The sequence below is a fragment of the Callithrix jacchus genome, chromosome 2 (assembly GCF_049354715.1).
Source record: "Callithrix jacchus isolate 240 chromosome 2, calJac240_pri, whole genome shotgun sequence".
Classification (NCBI taxonomy): domain Eukaryota; kingdom Metazoa; phylum Chordata; class Mammalia; order Primates; family Cebidae; genus Callithrix; species Callithrix jacchus.
In genome coordinates, this window is record NC_133503.1 from 51,885,337 (window position 1) to 51,910,596 (window position 25,260).

At 37.8% G+C, this 25,260-nt stretch overlaps 1 protein-coding gene and 1 pseudogene across 2 annotated transcripts in view; one reads left to right on the forward strand and one right to left on the reverse strand.

The window, feature by feature from the left end:
• The window catches only part of LOC118150612 (uncharacterized), a 325,444-nt gene that overhangs the window by 266,453 nt on the left and 33,731 nt on the right, over positions 1 to 25,260 (reverse strand). Inside the window, exon 2 of one of the 2 annotated variants that reach the window (XR_013532494.1) lies at positions 20,630 to 20,768. The exons of the other annotated variant lie outside the window; for it this stretch is intronic. The gene's annotated coding sequence lies outside the window, so the exon portion shown is untranslated. The remainder of the gene's footprint in view (positions 1 to 20,629; positions 20,769 to 25,260) is intronic. 2 annotated transcript variants of the gene reach the window in all.
• On the forward strand, positions 7,331 to 8,193 carry LOC108588473 (ret finger protein-like 4A pseudogene; annotated as a pseudogene).

A 25,260-nucleotide genomic window follows, 5' to 3' on the forward strand; every position in this document is an offset into this window, starting at 1 on the left:
CGGCTTTTTGTTCATCTGTTTGTTCAATACCGATGCCTTTCTCACATCCTTAGAGATTTAGATTTAATAGGTCTGGGACGTTGGCTGGGCATGAACAATTTTTAGAGGTCTCTAGGTGATTTTTTTTTTTTTTTTTTTGAGACAGAGTTTCACTCTTGTTACCCAGACTGGAGTGCAATGGCGCGATCTCGGCTCACCACAATCTCCACCTCCTGGGCTCAGGCAATTCTCCTGCTTCAGCCTCCTGAGTAGCTGGGATTACAGGCATGTGCTACCATGCCCAGCTAATTTTTTTTGTTTTTTTTTTTTGTATTTTTAGTAGAGACGGGGTTTCACCATGTTGACCAGGATGGTCCCGATCTCTTGACCTCGTGATCCACCCGCCTCAACCTCCCAAAGTGCTGGGATTACAGGTGTGAGCCACCGCACCCAGCCTCTAGGTGATTTTAACCTGAAACAAATTTTGAGAGCCACTGGCTTATCTGTCTCAGTCTGGAGAGTTGTACTGCCTCCAACCCATTCTCACTCTGAAGCAAACATTGTAGCTTTCAAACACAAATATGAATATATGTCACTTGGCCACTTGAAAGCCTTCTATATTGCCTTACGACAGTCAAGGTGCCCCAGTGTCCAAACTCTAGACATGAAAAAGGACCCCACAAAAGAATCAGACACAACTGAATTCCATGGCAGTAAAAAGTAAGAAGAGCCTAGGGTATCTAGTGCCAGAAAGTAAGAAATTGCTAAAAGAAAGTGAGAACTTTCAAAAGGTAATAGATAATTTGGAGGGACTCTGCTGGCCAATTAGAGCCTCAAAATAAATAATGACAAAAATAAGTTATACCAGCTACCTAAAATAAGAATCCATGATTCCACACTTATAACAAATGAACATGTAAGTAAGTACAGGAGGAAGCTAATCCCTTCTTTACAATCAAATGGCAATTAATAAATTGAGAAGAAAAGATTAGAATTTCAACCATCATACTAATAATTTATTTAGACAAAACTCAGATATGTAAAACTATTGGGTAAAAGTTTTATAAAAAGAACTGAACTAGAATGACAAAGACTCAAAGTATCTCCCCCAAAATTTCTTGTTAGTTACAAAGTCAAAAAGTAACTTTACAATAAATAGACCTGGCTGACACCACCTCAAACAAGTAATTAAAGTTAAAATCACCAATAAAAAGTTATCATTCCTGTGCCATGCTGCCACCACCATCACTACAAATGTCCACATCGAGGCTAGCACACTTATGTGTGTGCACCCTGCTGCCCTCCCACTGCTGCTGGCATGTGCAAGCCAGTGCAAATTCTTCCATCACTGCCTGAAGAAGCACTTTGGCTGATACCACCCAGCCCTCATGAAAGTGTTGTGGCCAGTGGACCAGGAATACCTTGGCCCCTCTAGAATAGCAGTTTCATAACCACAAGCGTCCAGAGAACAAAGTGGGGGGCCTGATCACTAGCTCCCCTGGAATTAGAGCACATAGCCCAGGAGCCCTAACCTGAGCTTTGGCCCAGTAAAATCTCCTAGAAAAGAAGCCAGTCAAATGAGCCCACCTTATACCATAATCAAATCCCCAAGAACATCAAAGGGAATAAGAGAAAAATAATCCTATCTAAAGGACAGCAACTTAAAAGACTGAAGGTATATTAGTCCTCAAAAATGAGAAAGAACTAGCACAAAAACTCTGGCAATTCAACAAGCCAGAGTTTCTTCTTCCCTTCAAATGACCATACTAGATGACTAGCAATGGTTTTCAACCAGGCTGAAATGGCTGAAATGACCAATAGAATTCAGAATATGAGTAGGAATGAAGATCGTTGAGATTCAGGAGAAAGTTGAAACACAGTCCAAGGATTTTAATGAATACAATAAAATTATACAGGAGATTAAAAGACAAAATGGCCATTTTAAGAAAAAGCCAAACTGATCTGATAGAGCTGAAATACTCACCTTAAGAATCTCACACTGTAATTACAAGTATTAACAGCAGAATTGACCAAGCTGAGGAGAAAAATCTCAGAGCTTGAAGTCTGGCTCTCCAAAATAACTCAGGTAAAAATAAAGAAAAATAATAAAAAAGAATGAAGAAAACCTCTGAGAAATATAGAATCATGAAGAGACCAAATCTACAACTCATTGTCAACTCTGAAAGAGAGAAAGAGAAAGCAAGCAAGCAGGTTGGAAAACATATTTCAGGATATCACCCATGAAATTGCACTTAACCTTGCTAGAAAGGCTAACCTTCAAATTCAGAAAATTGAGAGAACCCCTATGAATTACTGCACAAGAACCATCCCCAAGTCACACAGTCATCAGTTTCTCCAAGGTTGAAATGAAAGAAAAAGTTTGAATGTAGTTAGAGAGAAGGGGCAGGTTATCTGCAAAAGGAACTACATCAGGCTAACAGCAGACCTTTTAGGAGAACAAGCCAAAAGAGAGTGAGGGCATATATTCAACATTCTTAAAGAATTTCAAGCCAAGGATTTAATATCCTGCCAATCCTTTGTAGACAGGCAAATTCTAAGGAAATTCATAACCTCCAGACCTGCCTTGCAAGAAATTTGTAAAAGAGTGATAAATATTTCCATATTTAGGAAAGAATGTTACTGGTTGCTACAACATGTTTAAATATACAGATCACTGACACAAGTACAGAAATCTATATAATAACCAGCTTACAACATGATGACAGGATAAATTCTGTACATACCAATACTAACCTTGAATGTATGTGGACTAAATGCCCCAATTAAAAGGCACAGAGTGGCAATTTGGATAAAAAAGCAAGACTCAATGGTATTCTGTTTTCGAGAGACCCATCTCATATGCAGTGACACTCATAGGTTCAAAGCAAAAGGACAGAAAAAAAATCTCCCAAGAAAACAGAAAAAAGCAGAGGCTGCTGTTCTAACAAAACAGATTTTAAACCAAGAAAGATCAAAATGGACAAAGTAGGGAATGAAAAAATGGTAAAGGGCTCAATTAAACAAAAAGGCCTAACTATCCTAAATATATACATAACACAGGAGCACCCAGATTCATAAAGCAAGTCCTCAGAGACCTACAAAGAGACCCAAATAATCACACAGAACTACTAGGAGACTTCAACACCCCACTGACAATATTAGTCAGATTATCGATGCAGAAAACTAACAAAGACATTTAGGACCTGAACTTAACACTAGACCTAATGGACATAACAGACATCTACAGAACTCTCCATCCCCAAACAACAGAACATACATTCTTCTCATCTGCACATGGCTCATACTCTAAAATTGACCACACAATTAGTCATAAAACAATCCCCAGCAAATTAAAAAAATCATACCAACCACATGTACAAACCACAGCACAATAAAAATAGAAATCAGTGCTAAGAAAAATAACTCAAAATCATAAATTTGCATAAAAATTTAATAATCTGCTCCTAAATGACTTCTGGGTAAATAATTAAATTAAGCAGAAATCAAGTAACGTTTTTAAACTAATGAGAAAATAGATACAACATACCAGAATCTCTGGGACACAGCTAAAGCACTGCTAAGAGGGAAGTTTACAGCACTAAATGACTACATCAAAAAGTTAGAAATATCTCAAATTAACAATCTAACATTGCAAATAGAAGAACTAGAGAACAAGAACTAATCAACCCCAAAGGAGATAAAAGATAAGAAAATAGTAATAACCAAAATCAGAGATGAACTGAAGGCAACAGATACAAGAAACAATACAAAAGATTAATAAATCTAGAAATTAGTTCTTTGAAAGAGTTAGATAGATGGCTAGACTAATAAAGAAATAAACAAGACAAAATCCAAATTAAAACAGTCAAATAAAAAAGAGGGTGTTACCAGTGACCCCCAGAGAAATTTAAAAAAAAAGGACCTGAAACTACTATGAACATCGCTATACACATAAGCTAGAAAACCTAGAGGAAATGGGTAAATTCCTGGAAACATACAACCTCCCAAGATTGAATCAGGAGGAAATTGAATCCCTAATCAGACTAATAATGAGTTCTGGAATTGAATCAGTAACAAAAAGCCTACCAACAGAAAAAAAAAAACAGAACCAGATGGATTAACAGCCAAATTCCACCAGATGGATAAAGAATAGCTAGTCCCATTCCTATGAAAACTTTTCTAAAAAATTGAGGAGAAACTCCTCCCTAACTCAGTCTACAAGGCCAGCATCATCTTGATTCAAAAACCTGGCAGAGACTCAACAACAACAAAAAAGAGAAAACTTCAGGCCGATATCCTTGACTAACATAGATGCAAAAACTCTCAACAAAATAGTAGCAAACTGAATCCAGCAACATATCAAAAAGCTATTCTGCTACGATCAAGTAGACTTTATCCCCGGGAATCAAGGTTGGTTCAACATACACACATCAATACATGTGATTCATCACATAAATAGAACTAACAACAAAACCCACATGATCATTTCAATAGATTCAGAAAGGTCTTTTGACATGTCCCCATGTCAAAAACCCTGAACAAACTGGGCATTAGAGAACATATTTCAAAATATTAAGACCCATCTGTAAAAAATCCACAGTCAATATCATATTAAATGGGCAAAACTGGAAACATTCCCTTTGAAAACTAGAAAAAGACAAGGATGCCCTGTCTCACCTTTCCTATTCAACATAGTAGTAGAAGCCCTAACCAGAGCAATCAGGCAAGAGAAAGACACAAAAAACATCCAAATAGAAAGAGAGGAAGTCTAACTATCCCTGTTTGCAGATGACATGATTCTATGCCTAGTAACTCCATAGTCTCTGTCCAAACGTTTCTTGATCTGATAAACACTTCAGAAAAGTTACAGAATACAAAATTAAAGTACAAGAATCAATATTTTTGCTGTAGACCAACAACATCCAACTGAGACTCAAATAAAGAATTCAGTCACATTCACAATACCTACAAAAAGAGTATCTAGGAATACAGCTAACCAGAGAGGTAAAAGATCTTTACGAGGATTAAAAAACACTGCTCAGAGAAATCAGAGATGACACAAACAAATGGAAAAACATTACATGCTCATGAAGAGGATTATTATTATTGTTGAAATGGCCACACTGCCCAAAGCAATGTACAGCTTCAACACTATTCTTATCATACTACCAATGACATTCTTCAGAGAGTTAGAAAAAAACAATTTTTAAACTCATATGATGACCAGGTGTGGTGGCTCATGCCTGTAATCCCAACACTTTGGGAGGCAGAGCCAGGCAGATCACTTAAGATCAGGAGTCCAAGATCAGCCTGGCCAACATGGAGAAACCTCATCTCTACTAAAATACAAACATTAACCTGGTGTGATGGTACATACTTGTAATCCCAGCTACTAATGGGCTGAAGGAGAATTGTTTGAAACTGGGAGATGGAGGTTGCGGTGAGTTGAGACCATGCCACTGCATTCCAGCCTAGGTAACAGAGGAAGATTCTGTCTCAAAAAAAAAAAAAAAATTCATATGGAAACACATAAAACAGCCTGAATAGCCAATGTAATCTTAAGTAAAAAGAACAAAGCTGGAGACATCACATTACTCAACTTCAAACTATACCACAAGGCTATAGTAATTACAACAGCATAACACTAGTACAAAAAAAGACACATAGGCCAACAGAACAGAGACCAGAAATAATGCTGCACAGCTATAATCATCTGGTCTCTGACAAAACCAACAAAAACAAGCAATGGGGAAAGGACTCCCTGTTTAATAAATGGTGTTGAGATGCTTGACTAGCCATATGCAAAAGATTAAATTGAACCCTTTCTTTATACCACATATGAAAATCAACTCAAGACTCAATGTAAAACCTACAACTATAAAAACCCTGGGGCCAGGAGTGGTGAGTCATGCCTGTAATCCCAGCATTTTTTGAGGCTGAGGTGGGTGGATCACAATGTCAAGAGATTGAGACAATCCTGGCCAACACGGTGAAACCCTGTCTCTACTAAAAATAAAAAAATTAGCTGAGTGTGGTGGCATGTGCCTGTAGTGCCAGCTACTCCAGAGGCTGAGGCAGGAGAATCGCTTGAATCCTGGAAGAAGAGGTTGCAGTGAGCTGTGATTGCACCACTACACTCCAACCTGGTGACAGAACGAGACTTGATCTCAAAACAAACAAAACCCTGGAAAGATAACCTAGGAAATGCCATTCTGGACATAGGACCTTGCAAAGATTTCATGATGAAGAATGCCAATAGCAATTGTAACAGAAACAAAAATTGACAAATGAGATCTAATTAAAGAACTTCTGGACAGCAAAGGAAACTGTCAACAGAGTAAACAACCTACAAAATGAAAGAAAATATTTGCAAACTACAAATCTGCAAAAGCCTAATATCCAGAATCTATAAGGTTAGTAAAAAAATTACAAGCAAAAAAAATTAAAAAGTAGGTAAAAGATATGAACAGATGCTTTTCAAAAAAAAGCATATATGCAGGCAACAAGTATATGAAAAAATGCTCCACATCACTAATCATTAGAGAAATACAAATCCAAACCATAATGAGATACCATCTCACACCAGTCAAAATAGCTAATTATTAAAAAGTCAAATAGTAACAGTTGCTGATGAGGTTGTGGAGAAAAAGGAATACTGATGCAGTGCTGATGGCAGTGTTAATTAGTTCAGCCACTGTGAAAAGCAGTTTGCCAATTTCTCAAAGAACTTAAAATAGAATTGCCATTTGACATAGCAATCCTATTATTGAGTATATATCCAAAGGACTATAAATCATTCTATTATAAATACACATGCACGTGTATGTTCATTGCAGCAATATTCACAATAGTAAAGATATGGAATCAACCTAAATGCCCATCAGTGATAGGCTGGAAAAAGAAAATATGGTACATATACACCATGGAATACTATGCAGCCATAAAAAGAATGAGTTCATGTCCTTTGCAGCAACTGGATGGAGCTGGTGTCTGTTATCTCAGGCAAACTAAACAGAAAACAAAAGCCAAATACCACACATTCATATAAGTGGAAACTAAATATTGAGTACATATGAATACAAAGAAGGGAGCAACAGCTGCTGGGGGCCTGCTTGAAGGATGGAGGATAGGAGGGGCATAAGGATAAAAAAACTACTTATCTGGTACTATGCTAATTACAAGGATGAAAAAATAATCTGTATACCAAAATCCTGCAACACAAAATTTACCTACATAACAAACCTGCACATGTACCCCTGAGCCTAAAATAAAAGTGAAAAAAGTTATCTGAGCTGTCGGCAGAAGCAGCTGGAGGCCAGGAAAGGAAACTCAAGAAGGAAAGACATTTGCCATGGCTAAACATTTTAAACAAGTAATTAGATGTCCTCTCTGACTAAATGACCTTGAAGAACCCATGCAACTGAAATGTGGATATGCCTCCTGCCTCCAATGCATCAATTCACTGCAGAAGGAGCCCCATGGGGAAGGTGTACTGTGCCCCTCATGTACTTTGGCCTCTCAGAAGAATGACATCAAGCCCAAGTTCAAGCTGAGAGCACTGATTTCCATCATCAAGGAACTAGACCCCTAGCTGAAATCTATTCTAACGATGAATACAAGGATGAAGAAGTTTCAAGTGGATATGACCTTGGATGTGGACACAGCCAACAACCATCTTATCATTTCTGAAGACCTGAGGAGTGTCCAGTGTGGAGATTTCAGATAGAATAGGAAAGAGCAAGCTGAGAGTTCAACTATGCACTGTGTGTCCTGGGGACCTCTCACTTCACTTCCGGCTGTCATTACTGGGAGGTGGATGTGGGCACCAGCAAAGTATGGGATGTGGGCATCTGTAAGGAATCTGTGAATCGACAGGGGGACGTTGTACTTTCTTCAGAACTCGGCTTCTGGACTGTGGGTTCCAGAAAAGGAAAGATCTTTGCTGCCAGCACTATGCCTTTGACTTTTCTCTGGGTGAGGACCCAGTTGCACAGAGTGGGGATCTTCCTGGATGTAGGTATGAGGTCCATTTTCATTTATAATGTTAGTGATGGGTGCCATATCTACACATTCAACGTTCCTCTTATAAAGCCACTGCGTTCATTTTTTTCTCACTAACATGAAACTCAAGATGATCAGAGCTTCCTGAGTATCTGTCCTGTGATCAATCCAGACAGTGCCAGTCCCCCAGTTTGTTCTGAGGAAAGGAAATAAACATTTGAATATAATCATCGATGGCAAGTTTCTGTGTGCCTATAGCCAGAGCCATAATATTTCTGCTAGATACACATAGGTACAAAGGGATAGATGGGAAACATCAGTCATTTTGTAAACCATGAGCACAAAGCAATTATATTAGTTAGGGGAAAATTACATTTTACATATAAAGTTTGTCATGTTTCCTTTGGGGCTTATGTTTACTCTTTTGTTCAATAAATATTTTGAAATTTCAAAAAAAAAAATGGTCCAAGAAGGACACAATCTCACTTATGTGATATTCCTGCCAAAAATGCAAAATATGAATCCAATCATAAGAAGACATTTAACAAACCCAAAGTGAGAGACATTCTATAAAATAATTACATTGTACTCTCCAAAAATATCAACGAAGGACAAAGAAGAACTGAGAAACTGTTCTAAATTAAAGAAATCTAAAGGTACCTATAGCTGTATACAATGGGTGTGTCTAGACTGAATATTGTACTGAGGGAAAGATGAAAGCCCAATACGTACCAAATGACATTATTGGGTCAGTGGTAAAATATGAGTACAAAGTACAGATTAAATAAAAACATTGCATCAATGTTAATTTTTTTTAATTTTAATCATTGCGCCATGGTTATATAATAAGAGAATTTTCTTACTCTCAGGAAATAACACACTTAAGTGTATGACATGTTAACGGGACAGCATATCAGCAACTTATTTTTGAAGGGTCAAAAAATGGAATTACAGAAAAAGACCACAAGAGACAGAGTGAGCAAGAGAGCAGGAGTATGAATCCTTCTGAGAGTAATGGGGCAAAATAAAAATAACAGTTCTTTATAGTATTCTGACAATTTTTAAGTTTACAATTTTATCAAAATAAGACTTACAAAAATCAAACAAAACAAAGCCTGCCTTGAGCTGCCTCTTGTCTCCCTTAGCATCCTTTATTCTCCAGGAGCCTCTGCAATCTTACTGTATTGAGATCCTGCTGTGCTCTGAAGTGCTATGATCTTTTTTGTTTATAAGCAACCTGTTTCAACTACCTGCAATGTGCTACCCTTCATTTGATGGGGTTAGTTTCTACTCATTTCTTCAAACTTCTTTCAAGCATTCTGTCCTCCGTGGAAGTTTCCCTGATTGTTTCCAGCCCATTTCCCTTGCCCTGAGTGCCCCTACCACGTTACCCCAACATACACTGGGCTTTCCTTTCTCCTAGTTCTGATCACATGATCCCATTGCCCATCTCCTCCATCAAACAGTGAGTGCTTCACCTTATTATCCTCCATATCCATAGCTCCTCACATGTGAGAGGGATGCTATAAACACTGATGCATAGAGATGGCAGAATGAATGTTTTCCATGGAGCAAAACTGAAATCAAACATTGCATATATCTTAGTGCCTCTTTTAAGAATGGAAGAAAAGATTGTTGAGTTACCTTATTTCTCCATGATTTAAGTATACTTCAATGAATAGTTAATAGAACCCTTAAAAATTGGTATCTTCTGGCAGAAAAATATGTTTTTTCCTTCCAGTGTCTAAGGAGACTGACTCCTAAGAATTGGGCAGGGCGGCATTTGTTTCATGGGCTCAAATCATATTTCTGCAAATGCCCTCAGATTTGAAGTATGAATTAAGTGGGGGGTATAGCTGAGCTGTGACAGAGTTGAATTACTCTGTATAGAGAAGCAAGGACACAGAGAGTCTGGAAGGAAGATCCTGGAAGGAGGCTGGTCCTTGTAGCTTCTCAAAGGGAAGGGTAAAAGGGAGATTGGGAGACCTAGAGATGGAAAAGACAAAAAGAGTTACTGGGGAGAAGAGACATTCTAGCACATGGTAGGTGTTCAATAAACATTTGTTGAACTAATGCATGGGCATGTTATGTATATTTGGAAGGTGAAATTCTGTGTACTATAAAATCTTCATTTATCTTTGCCACGGAGTCTTCAGTAAGATAACTACTTTCAGTAATGTGTTGTAGACCAGATTGTGGATAGCGAGATAAAGAGACTTGCAAATCAAGTGGAGATTAACAGAGGAAGAAAAGAGGCTGCACGTGGGAGCTCACCCTCTACCCCGAGCCATGCAAAAATTTTGCTTTGGTCAAATCTATATCTTCTAGCTTCAGACTCAGCCAGCAGGTATAGATTTGACCATAGCATTCTTTATAGTTGGTTATCTGTTTTGACTCATTAGGGTCTGTGCTATATTGTAGTTGTTAAATATATTGAATGTATCTGATAATAATATGATAGAGTACACATGATAGTACAATAAGAAACTTGTACAAATTAATTTGGAAAGACATATTCATAGAAAAAGCAGCCTGAGAAGAACAGTCACAGAAAACCAAATTAACACTGTGACAAATATGTGTTTCTGCTGTTTAAATATTTCATGAAACATTGGGACCAATGATGTTGATGTATGATTATCTTACAAGTTTGTGCTTTCTTACAGAGTTTCTATGAACACATGTTCCGGGTTATTATTGCACATTCAGCTATCCTAATAACATGCTAATTATTAAACTTCAATGTACTAGACACTGAGAGTCTGTCCTCAACAATCCTAAAGTCTAGAAGATAAAAACATAGCAGGTAATCTAATAAATCTCATAAAATGTGTTTTAAGATTTCTAATTGTGAATGCTTTTGAGTCTTAGAATATTCAAACATTCGATTCTAAAGTAAAATGAGTTATGAAACAAAATCTAAAGAGAAGAGAAAACCTCACTGATCTAAATGAAGATAAAAACCATAGACTATAGGAATACCACAATACAACTATATGGACAAGAGTTCTGCCTTAAAGCATTGAGTTAGGAGTCAGAATGCCTAGGTAGAAGCTTTAACTCAGTAACTATCTAAATATATGACTTGAGTAAGTCACTAAGCCCATCTTCTCCTTTTTTTGTTTCTTTGAGACAAAGTCTCACTCTGTCACCCAGGCTGGAGTGCAGTGGCACAATCTTGGCTCACTGCAACCTCCGCCTCCCAGGTTCAGGCAATTCTCCTGCCTCAGCCTCCTGAATAGCTGGGATTACAGGCATGTGCCACCACACCTAGCTAATGTTTATATTTTTAGTAGAGATGAGATTTCACCATGTCGGTCAGGCTTGTTTCAAACTCCTGACCTTGTGATCCACCCACCTCAGCCTCCCAAAGTGCTGGGATTACAGTTGTGAGCCATCGCACCCGGCCCACTAAGCCCATCTTCTTACACAGCGAAGGAGTTGGATAAGATCAGAGATTTCAAATATTTGGCACAAAGGCCCTAAATGGTAAGAAGGAATCTGTTGGGCAAGACTCTGTATCTTCCACTTTCTCACTCTACCAAACAAAGCAGCTTTGCTTTTGTATACTCCATATATTGTCATTCAGATTTCCATTTTGTTTGAAAGATTCTACCACTATAACTAGATTTCTCCTAAGCCATGTTCTAACTTCTAATAGAGTTATAACACATTCTACCCTCCTTCTTAGGGTATAGGAGCCAGAGCTGAAAACTGGTGAATTTGTCAATAAAAGATCTATTTTGTCTTTAAGATATAATCTATAAGCTTTCGAGGAAATCTTTTTAAGTTGAAATTTATGCTACACTATATATTTCCAAAACTCTCCCCAGTAGTTTATATTTACTTGTTTTTCTCTGATAGGCTTGTAAAAATGTATCTTGCTCTTTTTCAAATTTCCAACCAATTAACATCCAGATTTCTTGCAGGCAGAATCTAATTAACATGCTTAATACATTCATCAACTATTAATTAAATTAGGACAGTCAGCAAATTTCCATCACTGTACCAAAGCTGGCTGAATGCCTGGAATACTTTGGGGAAGTCAAGATTATAACATAGACATGTTTTGTATCTTTAGAGACCTAAGATTAAAAGGGAATACAAATTAACTCCTTTTTTCAGTCTCATATAATTTGAAAATGTGGACCTTCTCTTAAGAGATCCAGGCCACCAACTGGCTTCCCCAGTGACCAGAACAATTCTTTCCATTTTTGCGCATGCATTTCCTATTTCTCTAGAGACTACTATTCCCTTAATTCAATTATCCTCTCTTGCCCACTAATTCTGAGCTCTTCTTTTCATAAACCAGGCTTAGCTTTGTTATTCTATGTTACATTCAATCAGGTATGGGAATGATGTAAGTTGCTATTTAAAGATCCAGTCGGGTAAATAAGTTGATATTAATACAAGTGTTGTATTGTATACCTTCCTTGCCCCTACCATCACTGATCAATTCCTGTACTGTTTTCCATTACATCTCAGGTCAAGGACCTTAGTTAACTCTTACCTGACTTTCCTAATCTCATTTAAAACCCCAAGATTGACCACCATTTTTATAAAATGTATATATATATATACATTTTATAAAATGTATATATATATATACATGCACACACACACTCAATTTCCTTCCTAGGTGTCATGTCTGGACTCTTCCACTCCTCTTTTATCTCTTTCAACTAAATCTAGAAATGGCTAGATTTTTGTTGATGCTTAACACAAACTTCACAAACCTAGTGAGAAGCAAGAAGAAAATCAGCATATTGTCACAGCTCCAAACTAGCAGCATGTCCTATAATTAAACCTTTCCTTTTTTTTTACCATGCCCAATCTCCATCCTACCACACTCTCCCTCTAACTCTTATTTCTCAAGGGATGCCCTCCTCCTGAAAGCTTAAATATGGGCAATTACTTTATCCACAGCAAGCCAACAGTGCAGAAATTACCTCTGCCCTTCCCAACCCTACCTCAGGGTATATGTTAATTACAGCTGTCAGAGGTAACTAGTAAAATAACTGGGGTATGGAGCCCTGGGATTGGGTGGTTGGCTCATTTGAGTTGTATGGGTTCTTCCCAGTCCCCATGATGAAAGAGGTGAATAATTTAAAGCAACACAAACTATGAAGAGAGGATTTAGCAAAGGCTGTGTGTGCAGCCTTCTCGATCAGATAAACCTGGATTCCAGTGTGTAGCCTCTGCCACCACTAGTCCAGAGGCATTAGCCAATTCTGCTTTGTCTTCTACAAATGGTATGGCATTAGTAATCATTTTTTTTTTTGAAGCATTGGTTCCCAGATTAAATGAGGCTATGAATGTGAGGTTGTCAAAAAAAATCATTTGGCACAAAATAATAATAGATTCTTATAAAATTCCATGAATATGCAACTTCTAATATTTTTCTCTTTAACTAGGAGTGCCAAAAGAACAGTACTGCCTAGACTTACTAGCAGAATCATAATGGTTCTCAAATACTGTCATGTGATATACTAAAAGTAATGTATTACTTTTAATAACAACACTTACCCATACCTCACACTCAAATAATCAATTTTTTCAACTCTATAAAGCCATGTTTTTCTAAATGTTCACTATTTCTGAAGTTGTGATAATTCTTACAATTGCTGCATACATTTACTGTGGTACTGCAACTGCTTTCTCTTAAATAATTGTACTGAAATCCACAGGGTGCCTTACAATCAGTATTGCTTTAATTAAATAATTAAGTAAAATTGCTTTATTAAAAATGCATTGTCTCCTTTAAGAAATGAGCAGAGCCATGTTCTGGGAAGTTTAAAAAGATCTATTAGACTACTTAAATTGTCACCAAACTTCCCCTTTGAATTTTTAACTGTATCCTTGGGTCTCTCACCTTCATTCTTCACTGCCATCTTTATCTTCTACTACTTTCTTATTACTTGCTATATTCTATGTATTTTGTCAAGTGCCTTATAAGTGCCATTTCATTTTACTGCCCATAGTTCTAGAGGTGGACAAAATTAATGGTGGGAATATTGAGGTTTTAATAGGAAAACTGAGGCTCAGAGTGTAAAGTGATGGCCCTATTCCACAGTAAATGAGATACACTTCAAATGCGAGACTGACTTCAAACCCATGATTCTTTCGCACTACCAGAGTGCCTTGATTATAAATAAATGGCTTCAGTAAGCAAAGAAATAACACTGACCCTACGTGAATAATTTCATCAGTGGAACACATTGGAAAACAGAGAATGAGGCTGTTGAAGGAGCATCAGGGAGTTGTGAAAGCTTACAAGGTAAGTATAAACAAATGACTACATCCTTCTACCAGAGGTTCTCCTGAGAGCTTTTGTTTGATCCACAAAAATGTACTAATTTAGACTCCGTTGATGATGGGAACAGGTATTGATGGACATTCTGAAAAATTGAAAGGCAATGTTCATGGCATTTTAGAAAACTTATGGAGTTTTTTTCTCCTTGAAACAACATTTTAATACCTAAATATCACCTTAGAGCATAATGTCTTCTGAGCATTGAGCGGCCCAGTGCTACATTCATATCCCTCCAACTTTATCTTCTACCGCTTGATCCTGTATGAGTCCAGAAGAGTTTCCTGGAAGACCGCACCTTTTCTGTTAGAACACACTGCTTTCCACTGCACTGGGCTTCTTGGGAGGAAATAAAGTGGGCTATCTAAGGTGAGATTCTGACTATAAATTGCTTGACTATCAGCAAACTGTCTCTCATCAAAATGATGTCTAGCCAATCACAACACCTGAAATTTTTTTTCTGTCTTTTTAAATTTTAATAAAATAGATTAATTTCATATTAGAGAGCAAGACCATTCACTCATCCATGATAAAATTTTAGACATATTTTCTATAAAATACTTAGCATCTGACTGGAAATGAATCCCGTATAACATGACTTCTACAGATACAGCATTCCCATTCTCACTCCCATTTTTATTTATTTTGAGAAATTTTAAAAGTACAGAAAGTACAAAAAATAAGACAAGATATCCATATACCACAATCCAGAATCAATCAGTATCTTCTTAAATTTACTTAAAAGTCCTTTAAAAAACAAGCGGATATTTCTATAAAAAGCTCAAGTCACCTTTAACCGATACCCACCCCACCTCCCATACTCATTACTTTCCCTTCTCCACTCTTCACAGGTGACCACTATCAAGAGTTTGGTCTGTACCTTTCAACTCATTTCAAAAACACCTGAAATTTTTACAGCAGAGTCGTTTTTTGTGTGTGTGAAAAAAAGATAATTTTTTTCTCTAGGTCCTGATGTGGCTAGGTAAGAATTCTTAATTGTTTTAATTAAGCACCCACAATCCACTTATCTTCTTTATTTTTATTATTTATTTATTTTTTGAGAGAGTCTCACTCCGTCACCCAGACTGGAACGCAGTGGCACTGTCTAGACTCACTGCAACCTCTGTTTCCCCTGTCCAAGGGATTCTCATGCCTCAGCTTCCTGAGTTGCTGGGATCACAGGCATGCACCACTGTGCCCAGATAATTCTTGTATTTTTTTTAGTAGAGGCAGAGTTTTGCCATGTTGGCCAGACTGTTCTCAAACTCCTTGCCTCAGGCCATCCTCCCACCCCGGCCTCCCAAGGTGCTGGGATTACAGGTGTAAGCCACCACACCTGCCTTTCTTGATTCTTTACAGAGCTCTACACATATTCAGGTTGCTGTACTTCTCCTATATGCCTCAAGGGAAGGTGGCCTTATAACCTGTTCCATGTACAGATGCCCATAGGTCCAAATCATCGCTCTACTGTCTTGTGGGTTGACTTACACTGATTCAAAGGTGAGCCTGTTTGGTCCAAATGGAAGGTCTGACTCTGCTTGGGGGAATGGCTTCTATCTCAGTCTGTGAATTTATCTTATCTCTTTTCTGCAGGAAGTAAACAACAAGCTATCTATTTTTCCCCAAATATTATTAACAGATATATTGTCACCATAAGATTATTATCAATTTTGTAATGAAATAAATACCTAAGGAAGGCAGAATGGAGACAGGGAAAATAAAATGAGTTCATGGTAACATCATTGAGTATAACCTGCATCTGAACTTTCAGTTATAGACACAAGCATAATTTTGTTTAAGTAGGTTTGAGATAATAGTCTTTCTTGCACCCAAAAGAATGATTGATTAGTGATAACATGGAAGATGGAACTATTTTGGTAGAGGACAGAAACACTGACCCAAACCAAATGGTCAGGTCAAAATTCCAGAAGTTATTTTTGGCTTTTTATTATTTATCACTTCAAAATAATCAGAAACTTTATTTACCACCAAGATATTCTGTTTTTCGTCTATTTTCCTTAAACACCATCTTAGCCCAAGATCCTGCATTTCTTACCTGAGACATCGCCGTATCTACCCAAATGGTCTCCTACTACCACTATTGCCACACTAATTGTTCATATTCATGTCACAGAGATATTTTGAAAATCTTTTAATGATTCCCTGTCACACATGGGTCAGAAGCTGCATTTCTTATTAGAACACAGAGGGTCCTGTATAACCTGCCACCCACCGTGGCAACCTCATCTTCTACCACACTTCCCCAGCACTTCTTCTGTTCCAGCCACACTGGCCTCTTTCCACTCTTTTACTTAAGTTTATTCTTGAACCATATAAAACTTTGCACTTTCCTCTCTACCTACAGTGATTTTTCTTGGCTTTACTTGGTTGAGTCATTCCCATCCTTGAAGTCTCAGCTTAAATATCACCTCCTTAGAAAAGCCATTTCTTGATCTTTTTATGTTTCACTCGTTTTCTACTCTGTCCTATTAAACATTGATCACATCATCCCATGTACTTCCTTATTGCTCTTATCAAAATCACATTATATTCTGTTTGTACATTTTTGGTTTGTTTAGGTTTGTCTCCTTTTGGGGAAGTTTACCACTATGGAGGGAAGAATCTTCTTAATGGTTTCCCTACCTAAGACACTGACTTAGGTGGTAACTTGCTATGGCAGGCTTAAAATCTAGCTGAAAATTCTTTAATATGCCCCACTTTGAGAGGTGGAATCTATGTTCCCTGCTCCTAAATTTGGTGAAGCTTTGACAGACATAGTGCTTTGTGACTTTTGAGTGTTAGTCATAAAAAGCTATGTGCCTTCTAACTTGTTTGTTGGGAAAGCTCAGTGTGGAGCCCTGAAACTGAAACACTGTCCAGTTACTCAGGATGCTATGCCAGAAAGCTGCACATAGTGCTTTGGTAAGTAGCACAAGCTGATATCTTTCTTAGCCATCCCAGCCCAGCATCCAGATTTGTGAGTAAAGAATCCATCTTGCAAATAGATGTGTTCCAGATTCCAGCTATTCAAGCAATCTTAGCTGAGGCTATGAAAACTGTAAAATCCTGCTGTGGATAAAAGATGACCTGTTGGTACCCTTTCTGAATTATTGACTCAAATAATCATGAGCATAGTGAAATAATGGTTTATGTCATTAATTTCAGGATGTATTATAATAATATGCATTTGAAACACTGACCCCAATCAAGAGTTCAAAACTATTTACTGAATGAGACTGACCATGCACCTTATATGGACACTTATTTAGAGATCTGGGTTCCAGTTCAAGCTCTGCCACTAATGTATTATCTGACCTTAGGAAAATTCTTCCTACCTACAAATCTCAATTTCTCCATGTGTACATTCAGGTGATATAATTAGCTAAATCTTAGCTCCCTTCCACTTAATTCTTAGTCTACAGATGACCGTTCCAACAACAGCAAAGAAAATGAGTAACCTGAAATAAAAGTGTTTCCCTTCTTTGGGTATAAGCACAGTTTAAAGAATTCAATCTGTAGATCTCTGGGCAGGTCGGAGACAAGGAGAGAATTTGACAAGGCACACATTTCTCTGCCTCTGAGTATTCACATGGAAGTAATTTGTCTTTGCCCTTAAAGACAGATCATGTGGGATTAAGGAGCTTAGCAGACCTATGGGTTAATTGGGGGAGAGGGAGGGAGAGGCTGCAAATGAATGGCTTCTAAAGGTTTCCATTTTTATAAATCAATTATTTGTTTCTTTCCTGTGGTTCTGAAATGTCTCTTTCTATATAGTGTTGACTGCAGAAACCAGTGGATTAAACAAAAACTTAAGCAGAAACATGGCAGCAAAACCACTAGGTATGTGGGCTGCTCCCAAAACAGAGAGGCTATGTGCCAGTCACCACTCTGACCTTTCAATTGTGTAAAATAATAATGAACCTTCTCTGTACCACCTTTATTAGGAGATAAATGTGTATTTCCCAAAGGCACACAGAAAATCAAGTTGAATGAGGGCAAGAACAAACAAGAGTGTCTTAATTTGTAATCTGGTGTCATTTCACTACACCAAGCACCCTCTCCAACCCTTCATCAGCCACCTAGCATGGGCATCAAGTTCCAAAGAAGGGCAAGCATGGAAAACCCACTTTTTACTGTCTTTGGGATTTTTCTGAGATTATTCACTAAGGGTAGATATTTGGAGTCTGACTGGGTAGGGAACTAGAGAATAAGAGAAGCATGGGAATGGTCATTCTCATTATGCGTAGAGTAGGTAGGATGGCGATCTTAGCTTATAGGCCCATTAGTAGTTATGATTTAGACATCTGCCACCATGAACATGGCAGAAGCACATTCCAGTAAGAGGAACTGAGAAGACATCGGCAGGAAAACTGACCAGAAAGAATCAAAGCAAATAGATAAGCAGAAGCTCATATGGAGCCTCAGAATCTGTCTCAACATGGCACCACAAGCAGCCACAATACGTTAGAACTATGGCAAAAGACCAAAATTATCTGCCATCTCTGCATCTAACTTTCTCACCTGAGAGACAAAATAATTTTGAATACAACCTGGTTTCAATAGTTAGATTTTTTTTTCCCCAAATGCAACTTTCTCTAAAAGACACATAGATTGATATGTCTGGAATAGGAAGTATCTTAGGAGAGGGGGACTTGGTTCTTTAAAAGTCATGCGATTAGACACAAAACCCAGACTTCCACACTTGTGATTCAGTGCCTCTGGTATTACACAGCAGTACCCTCAGGAATTATCTCTAATAAAGATTCAACGGCCTATGCTTAGAACAGCCTAGAATAGCTGTTCTAAGAAGCAAAACAATCATTTTGTATGATACAATTTTCTTTCATTTTGCCTATTTGAATTTAAATAAACTTTGCAGAGGACGAAAGTACAGAATACACACAAAATATTTTTCTCATTGGGTAACTGGTCTGTATGGCTCCTTTCAGCATAAATTGCAAAAAAAAAAAAAAAAAGAAATGATTTAAAAATTAAAGTCCTATATAACATAAATGATTATTAACATTAGTAATCTGTGTGCACTTTTAAAATTCTAATATACTTTCAAAAGTTCAAGAAAAACAATTATTATTAGGATAGTGGAAGGTAGATGTTTATGGAGAAACTGGGCAATTATTCCAATCAATTTAGCTAAAGTGAATTTAATTACATTCAATCTTCTTCTGTTTTGAGAATGAAATTACAAATTAAAATATAAGCCAAAGGAAGAAAAGAAAATTGTCATGTGACTAGACTACATTTTACATGCTTATCTGAGGAGTAGCCCAGCCAGGATGAGGCAGGTAGAAGAAGAATATGAGGCAAGTGTGTGATGGTAAGCCCGGAACCTACCTGCCACCATCCTCAGATCACATACACCATATGGACATTATAAATTAATTATAGCACTCATTTCTGTTAAAAATTGATGGGGGCCTCAGAATCTTCCTCAGTAAAATAGTATTGGCTGCTCTAGTAGTCAACCAGACTTGACATATGAGGTGAGAACCTATGTACAAAAAGTTGGCTATTAATAATGGACTAGGAATTAAGATACCTATGTTCTAGTCTCAGCTTTGTTACCAACTGAGACTAGACAAATTGTGCACCAAGAACACATTTCTTACCCTTTCCAGGTACTAATGCTATACCAGTAAATGGAAGAAAAAAACTCCCAATATTGCCTATATTAGAATCATTGCATGACTGTTCTCTGGAAGAGAGCGACCTTACAGATAAGTTAAACTTGCCAAGACACCCAATCTAAGAATGTAGGGAGTGAGAATGGAAAATAGGGGGTGTTTTACACTATTTTTGCAAAGTTATTTTAAATTCAAATAGTCAAAAGAAGCAGAAAAATATTGCATCAAATTATTACCACTTTTTTTCCTATTCTTTTCTATTTTAATACTATGTTGTTGTATCAGTGTTAGAATCCCTTGGGGAAATCTCAGAAGGATGCAAAAGACCCTGATTAAAATAACAAATCTGGGTTTTTCTCCTCACTAGCCATGTGGCTTTGTTAAAATAATTTCTCCTCTAGGATGCTACCTACTCCAAACATATCTATTCCTGTGTTTCACACTTCCAGCCTCTGAAACGGATAGTCGATTGTACCAAAAACCATAGACAGCCAGATTCTTTTACTCTAGTTAATCTGAACTATGATTTATAGAAACTGGAGCCAATCTATGGTAAGCTTTTAGGTGGAAAGTTTTCATAGAGACAGCATGTGAGCATCTATGTTGCTTCATGTTCAAGATGAGGAGGTAGAAATACGTGTTCAAGACAGTGCAAAGCAGAGGGACTTTAAGAGAAAACTCTTTGCCTAGGTCCTACCTGTAAAGTTTTTATTTCAAGTTCAGTGATGCTCTCACAGACTTCATCACCTGAGCCAGATGTCTCTGAGCTCTCTGTAACCTTACCATGAATTGTCCTTTCTTTTGGCCAGCTTTTATTCCTGCAGTCACACCATGTTCTGTTTAATGAGAGGAAAGTGATGAAAGAGTGGCTTAGACTGAGACCTCTGAAGTCACTTTCATGAGTCTGTCCTTGCTTGTTTCCAGTATGATGAAGCCTGTCTCCTGGCTAACTTCACATCAGCTGTCCAGTTTCATGTGGGAATTTTCCTTGCCCACATCCTCATCCATTCAACTTTTAGAGCATATACTGAGTTTGGGTGAACTCTAACCTCTTCTTACAAGATGAGATTTCCTTGATTCCAGTTTTTCCAGCATCTTTACCTTTCTATGTACCTGCTTCTTTTTTCTCTCTGTTGCCCTCTCTTATCCTTTTCCCAAGAAATGTATCAATGCAAACTTAACTTTTCATGCACTAAAGACTGGCACATTTCTAAGAATCTGTTCAAGTGTAGCTGTCTCAAGCAGTTTCCCAAAGGGCTAAGATACAGGCTTATAGAGTCAAACTTGGGTCTGAATCCTACCTCCACGAGTCACGAAATGCAATCATGGAAAAGTTACTTAACTTTTCTGAAACTCAGTTCTTTCATACTGAAAATGAAGTCAAATCAGATCATGAGTTTACTGGTCTAACACAGTTTCTTGGCTATAATAATGACTCAATAAATGTTGTCTTTGTTATTAAAGCAGAATAGGGTCCGGAAGCAGGGAAACTAAGGCCAATTTGTGCTGACTTCCTAAAGCTTAATCAAGGAAAAACACCAAGATCTGGGGCAGGGAATCTGAGGTCAATTCATGTTGACTTCCCAAACCTGGAGCAAAAGGAAAACTCCTGGTTCTGGAGGAGGAAACCTAAGGCCAATTAACAACAACTCCCAAAAGCTAAATCACACCCCCACCAAACAAACAAACAAAAAACTATATCCCCACACCTTGCCAGAGTAGCAAAGGATCAAAGGCTACTGTCTCTACAACCCTCCCACCTCTACCATAGATGGAGAGGAAGAATGCCTTGGATTGGCCATAGGCCACGGGGCCAAGGATGGCCATCCCTTCACCAGCATAGGGCACCAATTCACCTCAGCGATTAATTAGCCAGGGAGCAAATCCTTCAACCAGATAATTGGTAGCCAATAGTGACTTCAAAAGGCGTACTTAACACCCAGAAAACTTTTTAACTGGTCCCTTGAGCTTCTTGCTCAGGCTCACGCCAACCCCATGGAGTGCTTTCTTGCTTTAATAAATCCCTGCTTTCGCTGCTTTGTTCCTGTGTTTCATTCCTTTGTTACTTTGTACATTTTGTTTTATTCAGTTCTTTGTTCAAAACTTCAAGGATCTGAACAACTTAACACTCACGGGGCCTTCCTTCCAGTAGCATCATTAACAGCATCATCCTTAGCTCGGCATGTCCTTGCCCTGCTTCTGAAGGCTACCCATGGGTCATAATGCAGCTCAACCACTGTCTTCCCGAGGGAGACTTCCCTGATCTTTCCTACTTCGTAATTTTTAAAGTGATTACAATATTTAACATATTATAAAATGATACTTCATAGGCATGTTTGTTCCCACAAATGTGAGATTCTTAAGAACAAGGAAATTATTTTGTTTGACACATCTTTTCCCCTCTCCAAAGACAATCACAAAGCATTTTTGACTTTTCCTCCTACATATATCTAAATCCTGCTCTTAGTGCTCAAACTCCACTGAGATGACTGTTAGTTGAATAACTAACTGTATAACTGAAGGTTATACAGAGTCCTTCAAATCAGTGATCACACCTATTTACACAAAGGAAACTAAACTGAAAGAAGTGCCATGCCCAGGACCACCCAGACATAAGACTAGGACAGATGGATCCTCAAGGTTTAACAGCTTTGAAGACTCACATAAAGGGGAGTGTGTTCTGTTCTGAGGTCACCATTTTCTAGATGGATAACTATTTAACGTATAAACTTCTACAGTTCATTAAGTTCAAGTCCATCTTTTCAAGTGCTTCTACAGTTGCTAGTGTAAATTTTTAAACTCCTTAGGATATATCTCATCCTTCATCTCTGGACAGCCCTCTAGATGCTTGAAGTCAATGAACTTATCTCCATTTATTCTTCCTTTGAATCTTAGCAATGCTGTCAGGTCCATCAGATTGCAGCAGAAATAATTAGAATGGCTAAAAAAAAAAAAATAACAAGGAGGATTCCAGGCGAGGACAGAGTCAGTTTCTTTAGTAAGGGAAGTGGAGGAGAGCTATATGTCATGAGATATGACAGAGACATCTAAATGAAATGCCACAGGACATCTAACTAGGTGTTCCTTGCTACTTGGTCCCATTGCCAAGCCAGAAGGGGACGGTAAATGAAATTAGCAGAGTCTAAATTTAGAGAAGATCAAAAAAAATCCTTCTCTACACAAAGTGCAATTATCCACTACTGCAGGATATTATTGAGGCAAATTGAAGTAAGAAGAATTTGGAAAAGAATTAGGTGCTTATATGAATAAGAACAGCTTGTGCGGTTAGCAGCAAGGATAACAATTACATGGCCAATTAGTTCCCTGGTGCTAGGGTATGCACTGAGCTTAAACTGAGGTCAGAGAATGAACTGCCTATAGAATACTACAGTAATGTCACATTTTCTAGGTGTATTATAAAATTTTTCTTTGATTAATTCTGAAGAATCTGAGAGGAAAACACTTCAGTTGGCAGAGTGTGAATTGCTTTAGGTTTGGCTTTTGGATCTAGATCAGAAATAGAAATGGCCTGTGAGAAACTTTCATACAAGATTTGATTCCAAAATTTTCAAATAACTTTTTTAAAACAGTAGTATGGGAAGAATAGCATACTAGCAGTATAAAGATCTGGATTTATGGGGCTATTTTATATTAGTTAAATGACTTGAAAGAGAAAATCTACTTTTGTAAGCTGCAGTTACTGTATTAACCTGTTCCTGTGCTGCTATAAAGAAATATCTGAGGTTGGATAATTTATAAAGAAAAGCGGTTTAATTGGCTTATTGTTCTACAAGTTGTATAGAAAGCATAATGGCTTCTGCTTCTGGGGAGGCTTCAGGAAGCTTCCATTCATGGCGGAGGGCATGGAGGAGCATGCATTTTACATCGAGAATGTGAAAGGCCCTTGAATAACACCAACTAAAGTCACCTGAGAGCAGAAATTATGTTTTAATTCATCTGGTTTCATCTTGTACTTAGCATAGTACCTAATACTGAGTGTAGTCAAGAGATGATGAAAAAGTAGTTTGGTAAATAGTTGGAAGAAGATACTTCTTCCACTGTTTTAAAAAATTTTTAATTTAATTTAATTTATTTTTTTTTTAGATGGAGTCTTGCTCTGTTGCCCAGGCTGGAGTGCAGTGGTGTGATCTCAGCTGATGGCAACCTCCACCTCCCAGGTTCAAGTAATTCACCTTCCTCAGCCACCCAAGTAGCTGGGACTGCTAATTTTTATTTTTTAGTAGAGACAGGTTTCATCATGTTGTCTAAGCTGGTCTCAAATTCCTGACCTCAAACGATCCACCTGCCTCGGCCTTCCGAAGTGCTGGGATTACAGGTGGGAGCAACCACACCTGGCTGTTTATTCTATTTTCTATCCACACAATATGAGCACAAAAGTAGCAGTCTCCCCAGAAAGACCCCTCATCTGTTAGAGACACATGGTCCCTGTTAATTCTGGGCTATCATAAAAAATACAAAGAAGAAATATCTTACAGTGTTACTCCCCTCTTCACCAATACATTCCTGCACTGGCCTATGGGTGTCTGAACTGCTGAAGTAAAACTAAAGTTAAATATTTGTTTGTTGGATAATTTATTTTTAAATCTGAATTTAGAAGATTTAAATGTGGAACCACAAAGTCCCTAAAAGACCTAACTTCAAGTAGCTAATCATAAGGCTGACTTTGGAAAGATGAGAAAACAGAAAAATTTCTTCTTCTATTTTTGAGACAGAGTTTCACTCTTGTTGCCCAGGTTGGAATGCAATGGTGCAATATCTGCTCACTGCAACCTCCACCTCCCAGGTTCAAGTGACTCTCCTGCCTCAGCCTCCTGAGTAGCTGGGATGACAGGCTTGTGCCACCATGCCAGCTAAGTTTTTATTTTTTATTATAGAAGGGGTTTCACCATGTTGGTCAGGCTGGTCTCGAACTCCTGACCTTAGTTGATTTCCCTGCCTTGGCCTCACAAAGTGCTGGGATTACAGATGTAAGCCACCACACCTGACCAGAGAAAAACTTCGGAACATATGGAAAGCTATCATGATTCAAATGAAAATAACAAAAAATAGAGAGCATAACTGTCCCCTCCATTTCATGAGTGTTATTACAAAGGTACACCCTCAAAGTAGATGGCTCTAAGAAGGAGACAGGGAGTTAATAGCATATGAAAAGTGGAGAAGAGATAAAACTGTATACATAGATGTTTTATTTCCTATACCATGCTCAAAGCATTAAGAAGAAAAAAGTCTTCCTAATTATTCTCAGCAAACTAACATAACAAGTAACAAAACCTAATGAAGAAAATAACAAAAAAAATTAATCCCACC